Source organism: Notamacropus eugenii, chromosome 1 (genome assembly GCF_028372415.1).
Source record: "Notamacropus eugenii isolate mMacEug1 chromosome 1, mMacEug1.pri_v2, whole genome shotgun sequence".
Taxonomy (NCBI): domain Eukaryota; kingdom Metazoa; phylum Chordata; class Mammalia; order Diprotodontia; family Macropodidae; genus Notamacropus; species Notamacropus eugenii.
In genome coordinates this window covers 151,941,956-151,960,961 of record NC_092872.1, presented here as the reverse complement: position 1 = coordinate 151,960,961, position 19,006 = coordinate 151,941,956, and the positions used below count along the sequence as shown (strand labels likewise).

General features: G+C 36.2%; 1 protein-coding gene and 1 pseudogene across 2 annotated transcripts in view; one reads left to right on the top strand and one right to left on the bottom strand.

The window, feature by feature from the left end:
- ENTREP2 (endosomal transmembrane epsin interactor 2) overlaps window positions 1–19,006 on the top strand; it is a 594,790-nt gene that overhangs the window by 68,419 nt on the left and 507,365 nt on the right. The window lies entirely within an intron of this gene.
- On the bottom strand, window positions 11,703–12,114 carry LOC140508814 (LYR motif-containing protein 1-like; annotated as a pseudogene).

Below are 19,006 nucleotides of genomic sequence, written 5' to 3'. Positions count from 1 at the left end.
TAGGTGTTGTAATTTTGAATTAGCTGATGATATTTGGAAATTTGCGTGTGTTTTATGTATATGTATATATACATATATTTCTATTGTCTTTATATATAGGCAAGATTTTGCTCCTAGTTCTATATTCTATATACTCACAATTTTGCAAGGCTAAATTTTTAAAATTATTTTCTGATTTATATCCATTTTTAGGAAATGGTTCTTTTTTTTTGTCTGGTACAATAAATGTTTAATATGAGACATAGTCCTCCTTGATCTAGAGAACAGATTTTTTTATCCTTTTTAACCCTGAATAAACTGTGACCCTAATAGTTTCCCAGGTTCCACATATACTTTTTAATAATAAATATATTTTTTTAATAGTAACACATAATTTGATTTAAAAAAGTATCCAGTCTTATAGAGATGTGAATTGTTTTAAGTTACTGTTAGAACATGACAACATTTTAATTTAATGACATTTTAATATACTTTACTAGTAATGAAAAGTAAAAATAGACCTTTGCTCTCAACTTTCTGAGGAATTTTTGCCCCTATAGATAGACTAATTGTTATTTGAATCACTTTGTTGTGCTGAAATAATTTTTTATCCTGATTGGAAAGATAGGCATCATGTTTAGTTTTCTTTCCTCCTCCTACATCTTGGTACACTTGTACACTTCTTTGTATTTTTTCCACTTATCTAGACTTTGAAGATTTTGAACAAAACTTGCAAAGATCCTGGTGATGGAAAGTGCTGAGATACTACTTTAAGGACACAAGGAGTAATTAGAGGGAAGGCAGGTCTTGTGAAGGACTGGTTTGATGTGATGTAGAGAGAAAAGCAATGCATTTGGAGTCAAAAGATCCTGCTGTTAACCTGTGTGAGCTTGTATATGTTATTTAGGTTTCCTTGTTCTCAGTTTAATAATTTGCAAAATTAAGGGATTTGACTAGAATTATAATCTGTAAGGTTCTTCCTTGTGTTAAATCCTTTGATCCTAAGGAAGGCAGAGAGAAGACAGAATAGAAGCTAGGCAAGGAATGGGAACAAAGTTTGGGAGTGAACAGTGAGAAAAGGAAAAGGAGAAGAGGTTAGGTTAAATAGCATAAGCAGTGGAGATTGTTTTAGGCCTACAGTTCTGAATTTCCTTGTTTTCTAAATAATGAGCGAAATACATTTCTTTCCTATTATTACACATACCCGTTTACTCCTAATAATGAGCAGTAAATAAAGTGTAAAAAGTATTAAATTGGTGTATCTAATTTCCTTTGGTAATGTCGCATTTTCCTTTATTATAACCACTCATTCTACTGAATTATTTAGGTTTGTTTAAAAAGTTACAGTTGTTTAAGAAAAATGTAGTATCAGTACAGGTTAGAATTTTTTCCCAAGATTTTTAAATACATCTCTTTCATTTTGCATCTGAAAGTCTGCTGTGATTGTGAGGGGACATTTATCATGCATATTCTAGGGTCCTTTAAAGTGCTAATTATAGCTAATAGATGATCATAGGGCTTTTCTCCCTGCATCCTCACCTCGTAGCCAACTGTTATAGTTACTGCCTTGCAAATTAACTATTGATGTTTCTGTCTTCCTGCTAATTGCACACGTTTATTTAGTTAAGCCTTTAAGGTGATGAATGGTATACATTTGGTCAGCTGTGACTAGGGGTACAGTATATGGTTACAGAAGAGAGCTAATTTGCTCAGAAACAAATATTACTCTCCATCATTCTTTCTATGTCCCAGCCAAAGTGGCCTGTTTTGATGTTTCATGCATGTGATGTTCTACCCCTCACCTTTTGGTGTATGGTGTGTCTTTTGCTTTTGTCCTCACCTTGGCCTCTTGCAATCCTTACCCCTTTTTTGGGTTCAGCTTGTGTTACTTCTTATGTGAGACTTCACCTGATCACCTCTCTCCTCTATTGTTAGTTGTTTGCCCTCTGAAGTTACTTTTTATTTGTGTGTGTGTATGTGCACATACCCACATACACAGTGTATATATGTATGTACATACGTATGTATATATGCATGTATGCATTTACTTATCCATGTTCATGTTACATGGTTCTAGTAGAATGTCAATTCCTTAAAGGCAAGGACTATTTCATTTTACATTGTTTCTGCAATGCCTAACACATGGGTAAGAAACCTAGAGCCTCACAGCCACATGTGGCCTTCTAGGTCCTTGGGTGGGGCCTTTTTGACCGAGTTTAGGTTTTACAGAACACATTAGTTTATTAAGGGAATTTGTTCTGTGAAGTTTGGATTCAGTCAGCACTTGAGGACCCAGAGGGTCACATGTGACCTCGAGACTGTATGTTCCCCACACTTGGCATAACATGTAGTAGTAGATGCTCAATAAAAGCTTGTTGAGTTGATTTTAATAGAAGGTGTTGGTTTGTATCCTGGGTTCTTAGACTTTTTTATGTCATGGGACTATTGGTAGTTTGGCGAAGCCTATAGCCTCCTTTTCAGAATAATGTTTTAAAATGCATAAAATAAAACACTTGGCATTCCAAAGAATATTAATTTACATTGAAATAAAGAAGTAATTTTTTTCCATCCAAAATCTATTATAGGCCTCAGTTTAAAAACTCCTGGATTGGATAATCTCCAAGATCCCATCCAGCTCTATGGTCTTGACTGGATCTGTCTAGGTCAGTCAACTTTGCCATTTATATCTATTTGTGACCTAAGTAAAATTTTGTTATCTATACCTGTTTCTTCATCTTTGAAATTGAGTTGGTAGTTCTTCAAGATAAGGATATCAAGAATCTTCAGTTAATGTTAGGATACTATTTTGAGAAGTTTGGGAACATTTGGGTTGAAAAGTTTTGCCAGAATTTGTTGGTAGCATTTTATTACTTGAGAAAAATCTACTGACAGATTCTATACATTTGATAAAATAGGATAAATTAATTGTATTTCAAAAAGCACATGTGAAGGATTTTTAAAAAATTAATTTAAAAAGACAACAATATCTATGGATTCAGACCTCCATACAACTAATGAGTGTTTGAACACTCATTTATTGAAGTATTCATGGTTTGAGTCAGAAAATGGTGCAGTTGAGTGCCTCAGAATCTAAGGTTCTGTGACTGAAACTTCTCAGTTGTAGGTGTAATAGCAATTGTTAGATTTCTTAAAACAAGTGAGTAGGATGAAACACATCTGTATATTTGCTAGTAGGAAGCACTACTTATGTTTTCCCCTATCTTTTGAGCAAATGCTTGCATTTAAAGAAATGAACTTTTGGTTTTCATTAGGCCTCTGGTGAAAGCCACGTTTTAGCTGTGACTACTACAAATCTTGTGTTTGGAAGGGTTGTTTCCCTCCATGCACAAACTAAATTTTTCTGTGCTTCAGTCTATAGCAACAATTGCCTTGGAAGGTTGTGGTAAACATACATCGCTTCTTAGACACTCTATCAACAGTGTTTTCCAAGTGAACGTTTCTCTGATAGTATTAGAGTAGTGAATTAAAGCCATACATTTCATTAAATGTAGAGTATAAGTTTGGAAATGAATTTCAAATTATGTTTAATTAAAAACTAATTAGTGATTGAGATTGGTGATTGAGAGCATCTTTATTTTCTTTTGGCCCAAGACATGTAGGATGTTCTGTTTCCACGTTGTACCTTTAACACTTGACTGTGTCTATTACTTAAAAGATGGAAGCTGCTTCATAATAGTTTACTGTCTAAATTCCTGAAGCTGCCATGGTAAGAGAATGAATTTTGTTTACTTTAATAATAATTACATATTAATTTGTGGTTTACAAAACACAGACATCATTTCATTTGATATTTGCTACAGGTATTTTTTTTACCCTCATTAATATAGGAGGAAACTAAAGTCCAAAAAGATTGGAATTTGTCATGGTCATAAAACTAATAATCATTCATTTTACATTTTTCATGATTCTGTGGTCAGTGCCATTTTCACCACATTGCTGACTTTCACTTAGGATTACTGGAGCCAGGGGCTAGTATCATAGGATTTAAAGAAAGAAAGGACTTTAGATGATTCTTTCAACCTTTAGGGGAAACAACTGAGGCCCAAAGAGGAAACAGTATTGGCAGTACAGTAGTTTTAAAAAGCAGTGAAACTGGATTTAGTTGTGACTGTCACGTATGTCCATGTCCTTGGACAAGTCAATTAACTGTGGAGAATCATCTGCTTCTTAATCTGGATTATACTTGCTTGACCAATCACAGAGGATTATTCTAAGAATCATTCAAAAAGTAAGAAGGTGGGTAGGTTAAAGTGCTTTAGAAACTACAAAGTACTATGGAAATGGAAGGTGTGTTATTACCATTGTCGAGTAGCGATTTCTCCAAGCTAATTAATTGCAGAGTCTGGACTAGAACCCCTAATCCAGGAGGTTTTTTTTCACTGTATAATGATATATAGATCATCTCTTTCACATAGAGATGTTTTTGTAAACTGGAATCAAAGGCATTTAACTGTACTTTTTATATGATTGGTCAGTGTGCCTGTCTTCTGGATAGCTAACAAGGATATTCCTTTATTCTACCCAGACTATGGCATTTATTAGTTTGGTAACCATAGACACATCTCTTAACATTTCTGAGCCTTAGCTTCCTTACGTATAAAATAGCAATAAGAATACTTGCACCATCTCATACATATGTAGTTGTCAAAGTGATTTTCCTGAAGTATATATCTGACCACGACTCCTTTACTCAGTTGTCCACAGGTCAGCAATAATTCATTAAATACCTACTACCTGCCAGGCACTATGCTAAGTCAGAACAGAGGATACAAAGAAAGACAACCGCACCAAAACAAAACAAAAAAACTGCAAAATCCAAACCCCCAAAACAAAATAGTCTATCAGGAGCATGCAATGTAATAGGAGAAACAACGTGCAAAACACTCTGTACTAACAAGATATATACGGGATAAATTGAAAATAATCTCAGAGGGAAGGTACTGGGGGATCAGAAAAGGCATCTTATAGAAAGTGGGACTTTAACTGGGTATTAGGAGGCAGAGGTAAAGAGGGAGAGAATTGTAGGCATTGGGGACTAGGCAATGAAAAAGTATGGAGTTCAGAGAATGTTTTGTGTGAGGAATGGCAAGGAAGCCAGTGTCATTATTTCACTGGGTAAGGTCAGTCAGCCAGTAAACATTTGTTAAGTGTCTACTTAATGTCAGGCACTATGTTAAATGCTAGGGAAGTATAATTAAGGCAGAAAAACCCCTTTCCTTGTCCTCAAGAAGTTCACAATCTAATGGTGATTAGTCTAAGATGGAAAGTTGGGAAGAGGGGCCAAGTTATGGAGGACTTTAAAAGGTAATAGACTCCAATGACTCCTTATTACCTTTATGATCAAATATAAACTTTAGCATGTAAAGCTCTTCACAATCTCTTTCCTGTCTTTACAGTTTTCTTGAATGTTTTTCTTCTCCATGAACTTCCCAGTCTAACCATCCTGACCTACTTGCTGTTATGTGATAAACCATCTGACATCTCCATGCCTTTACAATGGCTATTCCCTATGTCTAGAATGCTTTCCTTTCTAACCACCAATTTTTAGAATTCTTGGCTTACTTTATGACCCGATTTAGGGACCAGCTTCCATGAAAGACCTTCTCCTCAGGCACTGGTAGTATTTTAGTATATCTTGTCTTCCACATTACAGTGTAGTGTTTGTTGAGAGCAGGGCCTAGTTTTGCTTTCTCTTTGTTAAACACCTGTTCCAGGATCACTTTCTCAGCACTCACACTGGAAGGTTGGGTCCCCAGAAGATGTCTGATTATTACTTCCCTCAGGGTTCTAGGCATCAGAACACTGTAGCTCCAGATCCCTCATTTGGTGTGCTCCCCATTATCTGTTTATTATGATGATGATGATGCATGAAACAGCTGATAAGAAATATGAAAATTTGATTCACAATAATTTTTTTTCCACATTTGGATGTTTAACATTAGTAAAATAATAGCACAACATATACTAATGAATAGACCAACTTTGAAAGCACATACCCCATTAGGGTAGATGATATACAGTGCTGAATTTAAAATAATGTCTATTAAGCTAAAAAATACTAATTGAATACATATTCTTGATAGGTAGATAGTAGAAATCACTGATTCACATGAAATTTTTTTCCATTTTTCCATATCTGTTTTATCCCCAAAGTATTTAAATGGCATATACTTTCTCAAAATATGTAATCTCATTTCATTAGAATAATTAATGAAAATTAGAAAAACTTGGACCTTGCTAGAGCAGATATGAAGCAATGCACAGACATTATAAAGTCTCCTTTCAGATCTACTTGTTTTTTTTTTTTTTTGGTTCATCAAGGCCCAAAGTATATAGGGATATACTAGGAGGTATCTTTTACTTTAAATTATCAGAATATATTAAAATGTATCCTACAATAATCATTTTTTTCTAACTATGATAATATGCTCCCTTAGCAGTCCTCTTATGTACAATCAGCTAATCTGTACAGAGCAATTAGGATCATAGAATTTACAGCTTCAAGAAATCTTGATTATCTTGAATTTAAAAATGAGAAAATGAGAATCTAGAATGGTTAAGTGACTGTCCCTGTATGATACAGGTCATAAATGACACAGGTAAAACCCGTTCCTTTGACTCCAAACCCAACATTCTTTGTACTGCTGCACCATGCTACATCCCACAAGTTGTTTCAGCCAATGCTGTAGGATAAATAAAATTTAGGATAGACAAAATCTCAGGTGAGATAGTGAGAAATGAGGTCTAGTGACCTTTCAAGCTTTGATGCTAAAACAAATAAGAGGAGACTAAATTTGGTAAAGGGGTTTCACGGTTTGCTGTAATCATTTAATAAAAAAAGCCAGGGATTCTAAGGGTTCTCAGAAGCCAAGATGAGGAAGGAAAGCATTCCAGGATTGAAGGATGGGACTGCATATAAGCACAAAGGTAGGTGATAGACTATTACATATAAGAAATATTAAGTTGGTTGTGTGGGCTGGATGTGGTATGCATGAATGGGAGTAATGTGGAATCAGTGTGAAAAAATAAGCCATAGCCAGATTGTGAAGGGTTTTAAATGTTAACCAGAAAATTTTATGTTTTGTCCTAGATCAGTAAGAAGCCACTAAAAATTCTTGAGCAAGAGAGAGTTGGTCTAGTGTGTTTTTATGCTTGGATGTGCTTGGCTATTCTTGTTCCTATTCCTCCAGTTTTCTCCAAAATTACTTCAGCCCGTCTTGCCATTGACATCATCATTGTTCTCCTTGCTAATTGTTATTCTGAGTAGAAGTGGACAGCACGTTATTAGTACGAGATACTTGCATAATTTTAACATCCAAAGACAAAAAGGTCTTTAGAAATCTATGCTGTAAGTCTTAGTGCAGCTAAGATTAGAAGGGAAACAACTGGGAAGAGTCTTTATAGCAAGTTTCTCTGATAAAATTGTCATTTCCAAGCAATATAAGGAACTGATTCAAATTTATTAGAATAAGATCCAGCAGAGGATATCAATAGGCAAGTTCTCATTGGAAGAAATCTAAGATATCTATAGCCATATGAAAGGTGCCTCTAATCAATAATTAGAGAAAAGAACTCTAAAGTTGGACCTCATAATAAACATCAGATAGGCAAAGTTAATAAGATATAAAATGACATATTGGAGAGGCTGCTGGAAAATAGGCATATTGATACACTCTTGGTGAAACTGTGAATTGGTTAAGCCATTTTGGAAAGCAATTTAGAACCAAAGATGAAACCATGCACACCCTTTGACTCAGTAGTACCATTACTAGACCTATACCACAGCAACAAGGCAAGTCAAAAAGCATTTATAAAGAGCCTACTTTTTTCCAGGTACTATGCTGGGGATGCAAAGAAAGGCAAAAAATAGTCCCTTGCTCTCAGGAAGCTCACAGTATAATGGAAGGACAACATGCAAATTTACACAACAAATTGTGTAAAATAATACATACATAGGATAAAATTGAAGGTAACCCAACTCAATGACTTGACTACTGTGTTGTAAGAAATAATGAAAGGAAAGATTTTAGAGAAATATGGAAAGACTTGTGTAAATGGATGAAGAGTAAAGTGAACAGAACCAGAACAACATTGTAAAAACAATTCAAAAGTCTTAAGAACTCTGATCAATACAATGGTCAGCCATGTTTTCATATTACTAATGATGAAGAATATTACTCCTTTTCTGAAAGAGAAGTGATAGATTAAATATACAGCATGAGAAATATATTTTTGGTCATGGCCAGTATGCGAATTTGTTTTTGTTTATTTTTGCTTCTGGAGGCAATCAGGGTTAAGCAACTTGTCCACAGTCACACAGCTCATGTCTGAGGTTTGATTTGAACTCAGGTCTTCCTGTCTCCAGGGCTGCTGTTCTATCCATTGTGGTGCCTAGCTGCCCTTATGCAAATTTGTTTTGCAGGATTTTATTTATTTCTTACAAGGATTTTCTCATTTCTTTTTCTTTCCCAGGGGTAGTGGGAAGGAGAGAAAATAAATGATGGTTAATTGAAAAAAAATTAAATTAAAAAAAATAAAGCAATGTTACATGCTGAAATCTTCAAGTATGAGTATGGGATTTGAGAAGGCCTGGCTAACAGTCAGCATTGATTAGGGTAGACAGTGATGCAATGTATTATGGAGGGAGTTCAGTTCCTATAAACCCAAGAAGGTGAACTGAATGTGAAAAGATGTTGAATTTGTTAAAGATTTATTTGAGTTTCCAGAGGACACAGAGAAAAGGGAGGGCAGAGGAAAAAGACAGGACTGAGTTGGATAGGGACAAGTATAGAAGAAGATAAGAAAGGGGAGGGTATTTCCCCCTAGGAAATGGAGACTGAAAAATTAGGATTGGAGGAGAATGGAGACAGAAATTTGCTAAGCCAAATAACAATTTGTTAGGACCTTTATCTCCCATAATTCCATGATGGTAGAAGGTAGCATTGATGGAGTGTTTACTTTCCAAGTAGTAGGGAGTCAAGGGTAGTGGTGGCAGAGTTTGGATTCAAGGTCTTGCTCTCTTAAGGACTGATCTGAACTGACACATGACATTGGTTCAGGAATTATTTCCCAGAATAGCAAGTGATGACACCAAAAAGGTATACTATATGTGAAGCATACACTCAGATCTCTGTCAAGTCTACTTTTCAATGCCTTTATTCTTTGGTATTTGGTTTGGTGTCTGAGGTCCCAATCTTGGAATACCAGTCCATTCCCTGAAGGTCCAGTATTTTTTATTTTCTGGCTTTTAGGCATTGTATCTATTTGTCCTATGATGTACTGCCAAGAATTGAACATAATTTTCCAGATGTGAAATGACTAGAGAAGAGTATAATAGGACTGTCATCCTCCTACTCAATGATATTCCTCTTTTATAGAAGTCTAAGGGTGTACTATTAGGTAGCTGCTATAAAATGGCTTATGGTGATTCTGCAATCTGGGGCCAAGACATCATGTCTGACAAACACTAACCATCTCTTTGATACAGTTGAATTTCAGGAGGAACCTGTGTAAGGTTTTGCATTTATCCTATTAAATGTTATTTTCATCTAAATATAGCACATTTTGGATCATCTTTCTTTCTTTCTTTCTGCCCTATACCATGTTATCTATCACTTTAGGTTTAAGTCATTGACATATTTGATAAGCATGCCATCAGCCATGCCTTTGTACGAGATATTTGATCCATATTACAAGGTACAGAGTCATGAAGCCTTGTACCAGAAATTTGTTTCCAAATTGATATTGAAACATTTATCAACTGCACTTCCTTCTCAGTCTAGTCATTTACACTAGTAATTTGTTTCAAATTCATCCAACTCTACTACCATCATTCCTCCAACTTTTCCAAAACAATGACATGACACACTAGAGTGGATTGTGGGAAGAAGGCAGAATACAGTTCTTATTTTGATTTTATGTTATTTATGAAAAAATACTGATTTTCAGGCTTGAATTATAGAATAAAAATGGTAAACAGAAAATTGAATTTCATGACAAATAAGAAAATGATAAGAGAGTTCCTGTCTGTTATCAATGTTTTAATCACCTGGCTCAAACTGACTAAATCTAAAAATAACACTAACTATGAAAACTCACTGTAATATAGTAACTAAAGATTAAAAAATACTGTCCTAACATTTAGTTCTATGAAGTGAGTAACAAATTAGTAACTTCATTTTACAAATGAAAATAATGAGGCACAGAGATGTTAAAAGACTTACCCAGGATTAAATAGGTAGTGAATGTCAAGGCCATGACTCGAATTTGGCTTTTCTGCCTGAAAGAGCAGTGCTCTTCCACCATTCCATGACTTGGCATCAAGTAACAGAACTAGGAACAGTGGGTGGAAGTTATAGAGTGGCGTATATTAGCTTAACATAAGGAAAAACTCCCTTCCAGTTGAATGTATTCAAAAGTGGATTGGGTTGCCTTAGTGGGTGGTGAGTACTATATCATGGAAGCTTTTAAGTAGAGGTTGGATGGCTAGTTATGGGGGATGATGTAGTTTGTGCCTGGGCAGATGTTAGACTCAGTGACTTTTGAGGTCTTTTCTAACTCTATCTTATGATTTGGGGAATATATTATCCTTGCCTTTGAATGGTTTATCTTCTAGGGATCTGATTTGCTCAGACTACAGTAGTACTTTTTTATGAACAATTTTTTATTGAAGATTTTAATAATCTTTGAACACAAAAGAAAACACTGATGTACAGTGACTCTCTATGGGGTTTTACCTTGGCTTGTCACAAAGGCATCGTCCTTTCTCCTTTTGGTCTAGATTTTCCTTTTCCTATTTGTACATAATTTAAAAATCACCCTAGCCTTGTAGTTTATAAGGTATGTTCTTCTGCTTGTGAAATTTCAGTTTTGTTATCAATTAGAATAGTGATTACTTTTACCTTATTGTAATATGAGTTTGCAGTGAGGCTTTGAGGACAGAATTATATCATGTGTTTTAGAATTTGTTTGTACATTTTATGCATTTAGTGGATAGAATCAAATACACTACATCAGATCCTGAAAACCTGAGATATTTTCCTTCTCCACAAAGTTTCCCTGAGATACTATGATATCTTCCACTAGCATTTAAGAGGGTGACAGAACTGGAGTATATATGATCAACTTTGCTAGTGTAATGAAAGAGAAACTAGCCTACTTGAATATTAATGAAAAGTATATCTTTGAGTCAAGAGAGCCAAAAAAGGATATCAGTAGAACTACTAAAATATAAAAAATCTTGTTTTAAATATATCCATAATTTAAACACAAAACAAAATAAAGCCCACAGAGATTCATAAGTCTGAGGCTAGTATAATTATCATAATAATTTTAACAACTTCCTAGAGAAGCTGCTAACAGGTGCTGCCATGTCTCTATTTTGCAGTTTCCTCTGTGTATATAGTTATATTATTACCACAAAATTTTAATTTTTAAAATTTAAATTTAAACCAAATTCTTACTATGTTCAGACTCATCTAAGATGTTACTAAAATCATGATTAGGAATGATCTATGGGAGTTAGTATATTCTTATCTAGTAGCAACACAGTGGTACTGATAAATTGAACGACATATAAATTAATGTTGTGAGATTAAGGACCCAAGTCTGAGTGTTTAAGAGAAAGTGTAGCAGTGACTTTATATTCTTTGTCCTTCCTTTCTCTGTGCACATAAGTCAAGGAGAAAAGATTGATCATCTAGTTTGTGCTTAAACCCTGCCTGGCTCACAGTTCGTAGAGAAAACTTATTTCTTGGATTGAGAAACTTCATTCTGCGCCTTGAGACTTAATGGTTTGGAAAGTTTCCTTAGCTTCTCCTGGGTTTGAAGTCCACAACTTTGTAAGGGAGTAAGGGTCTTTGGAGAAAGGTGACTTGCCTTGAATGTGGGATCTGGTAATGCAGTCCTGTTTCAATTCGTGCTGTGCATTCATTTATACATTGTTTAATTAATTCTGAATCCATAAGATTTTTATGTTTCTGGAACAACATTCTGCCTTCATTGACAATGTGCTGCTTTTCTCCAATCTCCCATCTTCCCTGATGCTGCACGCCACCTCCTTGCAAAGGTGAAAATCCTGCAAAACAGACTGAGAACTTGTGTTGTTGTTGTCATACTGTGTCCATCATGCCAGCGACATTCCCCGCCCCCCTCCCCAGTGCCAGGGATGAGAAGAGGACTGTCAGGAGCCCCGTAGAATTGAGTACAAGAGTACTTTTGCAGACAGCTAACAGGAATATCCAGTTCAGTTTCTGTCTGCTGGTTATGTTATATTGATCCCTCTCATGATAAATTAGTCTACTCAAGGTGGAGGAAAGAGGGAGAAAGATTGAGTTATTAGCTATTGGAGGCTTACATTGGTTTTATTTGACTGACTATTCTACCTGAAAAAAATGGACATGAAAGCTGAAAGTAAAAACTAGCTCCCCTAAACTATGAAGGTAAAAGTGAATGATTTTGTTTGAATTTGTACAGTACAGATACTTTATAACTGGTTAGTTCTTTTTTTTAATTTATTTTTTATTTTTATTTTTTTTATTATTTTTTAATGTTTAACAATCACTGCCATACAATTGAGATTTTATCCCCCCCACACCTACCCCCCACTACCCCCCTCCCTCCCCACGACTGCATACAATTCTGTATAGGTTCTACATATACTTTCCTATTGAGTGTATTTTCACTATAGTCATGCTATGTAGTCAGACTAAAATAAATGAAAGAAATCATATAACAAATCAAAACATGATACACAAAAACTTACACATACACAAACATGATCTGCTACATTTTGCGAATGACTTCCATATTTCTTTCTCTGAGTGTGGAAGGCATTTTGCCTTGAGAACCGCCATTGGGATTTTTTTTTTTAAAGAAGTTCTTGCGTTATTACGAAATTCCAAGTCTACCAGAAAAAACTCTCGCACACTGTGGTCGTTGCTGTGCACAAAGTTCTCCTGGTTCTGCTCCTTTCACTCAGCATCAGGTCATATAAGTCCTTCCAGGCCTCTCTGAAGTCTTCTTGTTCATCATTTCTTATGGCACAATAGTACTCCATTACATTCATATACCATAATTTATTCAGCCATTCCCCAATTGATGGACATCCCCTTGACTTCCAGTTTTTGGCAACTACAAAGAGTGCTGCTATAAATATTTTTGTACATGTGGGACCCTTTCCCATTTTTATGATCTCTTGGGGATACAGTCCTAGTAGCGATATTGCTGAGTCAAAGGGTATGCACATTTTTGTAGCCCTTTGGGCATAGTTCCAAATTGCTCTCCAGAATGGTTGGATGCTCTCGCAGCTCCACCAACAATGAATTAGTGTTCCAACTCTCCCACATCCTCTCCAGCATTTATCATTTTCTTGTTCTGTCATGTTTGCCAATCTTATAGGTGTGATGTGGTACCTCAGAGTTGTTTTGATTTGCATCTCTCTAATCAATAGTGATTTAGAGCATTTTTTCATATGATTATAGATAGCTTTAATTTCTTCTTCCGAAAATTGCCTGTTCATATCCCTTGACCATTTATCAATTGGGGAATGACTTGTATGATTATACATTTGGATCAGTTCTCTATATATTCTAGAAATGAGGCCTTTATCCCCGAGCTTAGCTGTAAAAATTCTTTCCCAATTTACTACATCCCTCCAGATTTTGGTTGCATTGGGTTTGGTTGTGCAAAAACTTCTCAGTTTAATGTAATCAAAGTTATCCATTTTGCATTTCATAATGCTTTCTATCTCTCCTTTAGTAAAAAATTCTTCCCTTCTCCATAGATCTGATAAATACACTATTCCTTGCTTCTCCAGTTTATTCATGGTATCAATCTTTATACCTAAATCATGTACCCATTTGGACTTTATTCTTGTGTACGGTGTCAGGTATGGGTCTATGCCTAATTTCCGCCACACTGTTATCCAGTTTTCCCAGCAATTTTTGTTAAACAGTGAGTTCTTATCCCAGAAGCTGGGGTCCTTGGGTTCATCAAACAGAAGGTTGCTATATTCCTTGCCTACTGCGTCTTGAGTGCCAAGTCTATTCCACTTGTCTACCTCTCTGTTTCTTAGCCAATATCAAGTGGTTTTGATAATTGCTGCTTTATAGTACAGTTTGAGGTCTGGTAGCGCTAGGCCACCTTCCCAAGCATTCCTTTTCATTAGTCCCTTTGATATTCTGGACCTTTTGTTTTTCCAAATGAATTTTGATATTATTTTATCCAGCTCTAGAAAGTAATTGTCTGATAGTTTAATTGGTATGGCACTAAATAAGTAAATTAATTTAGGTAGAATTGTCATTTTTATTATATTAGCACGGCCTAGCCATGAGCAACTAATGTTTTTCCACTTACTTAAATCTGACTTTATTTGTGCAAAAAGTGTCTTGTAATTGTGTTCATATAATCCCTGGGTTTGTTTTGGCAGGTAAACTCCTAAGTATTTTATACTGTCTACCCTAGCTTTAAATGGGATTTCTCTTTCTATCTCTTGCTGTTGGACTTTGTTGCTAATATATAGGAATGCAGAAGATTTGTGTGGGTTTATTTTGTAACCTGCAACTTTGCCAAAGTTGTTTATTATTTCAAGTAATTTTTTACTTGAATCTCTGGGATTCTCTAAGTAGATCATCATATCATCTGCAAAGAGTGATAACTTAGTTTCTTCTTTGGCTATTCTTATTCCTTCAATATCTTTATCTTGTCTAATTGCTACAGCTAACATTTCTAGTACCATATTGAATAATAGTAGTGATAATGGACATCCTTGTTTCACCCCTGATCTTATTGAGAATGCATCTAGCTTATCCCCATTGCATATAATGCTTGCTGAAGGTTTTAGATAGATACTGCTTATTATTTTATGGAAAGTTCCCTTTATTCCTACGTTCTCCAGTGTTTTTAGTAGATAACTGGTTAGTTCTGTGGTACAAAAAGCAAATAAATTAGTGGTTTGGTTATGGTAACAATGTAAAAATAAAGCTGGTATTGTCATTGTATTTGTCTTCTGTTAGGTTTCTTTAAAATTAGGATGACTCTATGGAAGTATATGTTAGTTACTATGTATTCTCCACATAAAGCACCACTTAGGACTTAAAGTATTCCTTTAAATGAAGATGGTTTTAGTAATGCCTTTATATTAAATATCCTGTAGGTTTTAGTAATGCCTTTATATTAAATATTCTATAATAACCACATGAATAACAATACATATCACACAATAACTACATGAATCTATGAGTAATTTTATTAGGTGAGCATATAGATAATAACATTAAAATGGCAAAAATTATTATCTTTTGTGTATTTTTTTGTATTATTGTGTATTATTATTTTGTATATTATTATCTTTTGTGCACAAACTCCCATGTAAGAATGAGTGAATAGCCTACAAGATTTCTGACCATTTCTCTTTAATACTTTATATTTAGGCAAACAGTTCTTTTTCTAGTGGGTTCATTGTAACCAACCAAATTGGAAGTCATTCTTTTAACTTTGTAAATCAATTGACCCCTGATAGTTTTATCAGTAGGCAACTTGAAGTCACAATTAAAAGCTAATAAGAAAAATAGTAATAGAATCTTTTTGCATAACAATGGGTCATGTTCCCCACAAATACATATACCATCATTGAGAAGAGTAGGCGTATCTAAGAAGAACTTGTATATCACATACATATGAAATGTGTAGCCAGATCATATGTGCAGAAGGATACATACATATGGATCATGTTGGGCCAGAGTACAGGTGTCGAGTGGTACACAAGAGCAAACATATGACTTGGGCACACCTGTGGCGAGATGTACATTTTTGGTCAGGTCACATTTGTAGGACAGTTGACACCTCTAATATAGTAGGGCCATCAATGATTTCTTGCAATGCCATTGAGTTCTTTCTGTTCACCTGCTATTTATTTGTTTTGTGTGATCTGCAGTCACAGAAAAATATTCTGAATAGTCTCATGTGACTTGTTTATTTTGAGGTTAGATTTATCAAATTCAGAGAGGGAGAGGTTGAGGTCCCCCACTAGTATAGTTTTGCTGTCTATTTCTTCCTTCAACTCCCCCAACCTCTCCTCTAAGAATTTGGATGCAGTACCACTTGGAGCATACATGTTTAGTAATGATATTGTTTCACTGTCTATGGTGCCTTTTAGCAGGATATAGTTTTTTCCTTATCTCTCTTGATTAAATCTATTTCTGCTTTTGCTTTGTCTGAGATTAGGATTGCTACCCCTGCTTTTCTTACATCAGCTGAAGCATGGTATATTCTGCTCCAACCTTTTACCTTTACCCTGTGTGTATTCCCCCGTTTCAGATGTGTTTCTTGTAAACAACATATTGTTGGATTATAGCTTTTAATTGATTCTGCTATCCGTATCCATCTCCATTTTATGGGAGAGTTCATTCCATTCACATTCACAGTTATGATTACAATCTGTGTCTTCCCCTCCATCCTCTTTCCCACCATGTGTGCTTTTAGTTCTCCCATCTCCCTTCCCCTCCTCAATAGTTTTTACTTTTCATCACCACCTCCTGCAACTTTCCCTTCCTTCTTTCATCCCCCCTCCCTTTTACTCCCCTTTACCCTTACTGCTTCTTTCCTCCCGTTTAGCTTCCACTCCTCTTTCTTCCTCCTTCTCCTCCTATTGCCTATAGAGCTAGTTGGAATTATATGCTTAATTAAGTTTATTGTTCCCTCCTTGAACCAAATCAGATGAGAGTACCTCTGAAACAATGCTCATTTCCCTCCCCTCTTTCCATCTATTGTAATTTTGTACTTCTTCCTGTGATGTAAGTTACCATTTTCTGCTTCCTCCTTTTCACACCTCCTGTTACAATCCCTTGCATGCTTAAATCATATTTGTATCATCACATCATTTACTTCATACATATTTATATATTTCATAGTAGATGTACAATTCTCAAGATTAACAGGTATCATCTTCTCTTATAGGGAGAGAAACAGTTTGCTCAAATTGAGTAACAAGTTTTCTTTTTTTTCCCTCTGTTTAGCTTTTTATGCCTCTCTTGAGACCTGCATTTGAAGGTGAATTTTCTATTAAGTTCTATCATTTTTGTCAGGAAGTTCTGGGAATCCCTTACTTTGTTGAATGACCATCTTCTTGCCTGAAATGTTTTGCTGAACTTTGCTGGGTAGTTGATCCTTGGTTGTAATCCCAGCTCCTTTGTCTTATGGAATATCAGATCCCAGTTCCTTCGATCTTTTAATGTGGAAGCTGCAAGGTTCTGTGTGATACTGACTGTAGCTCCTTGATGTTTGAATAATTTCTTTCTGGCTTCCTGTAGTATTTTCTCCTTCACTTGATAGTTCTGGAATTTGGCAACAATATTTCTTGGTGTTTTTAGTTTGGGATCCCTTTTGGGAGGTGAACGGTGGATTCTTTCTACTTTCCCTGATCTCTTCTCCTAGTGCTGAGGCTCACCTGGGTCCTAGTGTGAGTTTCCACCTCCCTGGGTCCACTGTCCTTCCGGTTAGCCTCTGCCACAGTAAGAGGAATCCCCCTTAACTATTTTCCTAGCCTCAGGCATTATGAGACTGTTTGCCCCCTCAGCTGTTCCCACTGATCCAGGATTTTTCTGGGCAAATATTTTATGGTTCTTTCAAGGTCATCAAGGGGGAAGGAGAGAACATTTACCATTCACTCTGTCATTTTGGCTCCCTGAAGTTCAAAAAGGTGACTTACAGATGTTTAATCTGCGGACTGAAAGTCTCAGGAGCTGCTGAGGCTGATGTCTGCGGTTCAGTGGCTGTCACTCGCTGGGCTCTGCTGGTCTTTTGCCCTGGATTGCTGCTCTGCCATTCCGCCTGCTGCTGCCTCAAGCCTCCCTGGGGCCTTTCTGCTCTGCTGTGCTAGATGCACTGCATTGTATGCTGTGGGCTCCCCTCTGACTCTTTAGGACCCCATTTGGGGTTTTCTTGGTAAAGATATTGGAGTGGTTTGCCATTTCCTTCTCCAACTCATATTACAGATGCAGAAAAACACAGCTAATAACCTCTAAGGATGGATTTGAACTCAGATCTTCCTGACACCAGGCCTGGTGGCAAACTTGTTGCCTTCAAATCTGGTTATAGCCACTTTTAAAAAAACTTTATCTCCCATTATTCCCATTGATGTACTCTATGGTCTAGCCAAACTGGCCTCCTTATTGTTTCTCATGTATGGCATTCCATCTTCTATTTTTGTGTATTTGTATAATCGGTGTCCCATGACTGGCACAAACGCCTCTCTTCTCACTTCTGCCTCTTAGAAAACTATAGATAGCTCCCTTAAGTCTTCAGTGAACTTTTGGGCCTCCTTTTTCATTTGCAGTTCTGCTTTTTAAGGCATTCTTCTCCTCATTGACTTTTTGGACCTCTTTTGCCATTTGCTTTAGTCTAATTTTGAAGGTGTTATTTTCTTCAGCATTTCTTTGGGTCTCATTTAGCAAGCTGTTCCATCGCTCTCTTTTCTCTTCCCAATTTTTCCTCTACTTCTCTTACTTGATTTTCAAAACCCCTTTTAAGCTCTTCCATGGCCTGAGACCAATTCATATTTTTCTTGGAGGCTTTGAATATAGGAGCCTCAACTTTGTTTGCTTCTTATGGTTGCATCCCTTTATCTTCCTCATCACTAATGACATGAGAAAAATACCTTTTCATTGAGAAAGTAAGAATCCATGGTCTGTTTTTTTCTTCTGTTTGCTCATCTTCCCAGCCAACCACTTGACCTTTGAGCTCTGTTAAGTGGAGGGTTGTAGAAGCAGCCTTGGCAGTGGCTGTCACTGCCCTGGGGCTGGGGCAGGCCATGCTCTTCTCTCAGTAGGTGAGAGACTCTTCCCGCTGCCCTTCTAAGCTGTCTTTGGTGTTTATGGGTTGAGAAGTCTGGGAACCACCACAGCAGCCAGTGATTCAGTCCCCTAAGACCTGCTCCAGGTCCATCCATGCCAGCGTGTCCCACGCCAAACTCTGCTCCCCTCCCAGCCTGGTGTAATAGATCCTTCCT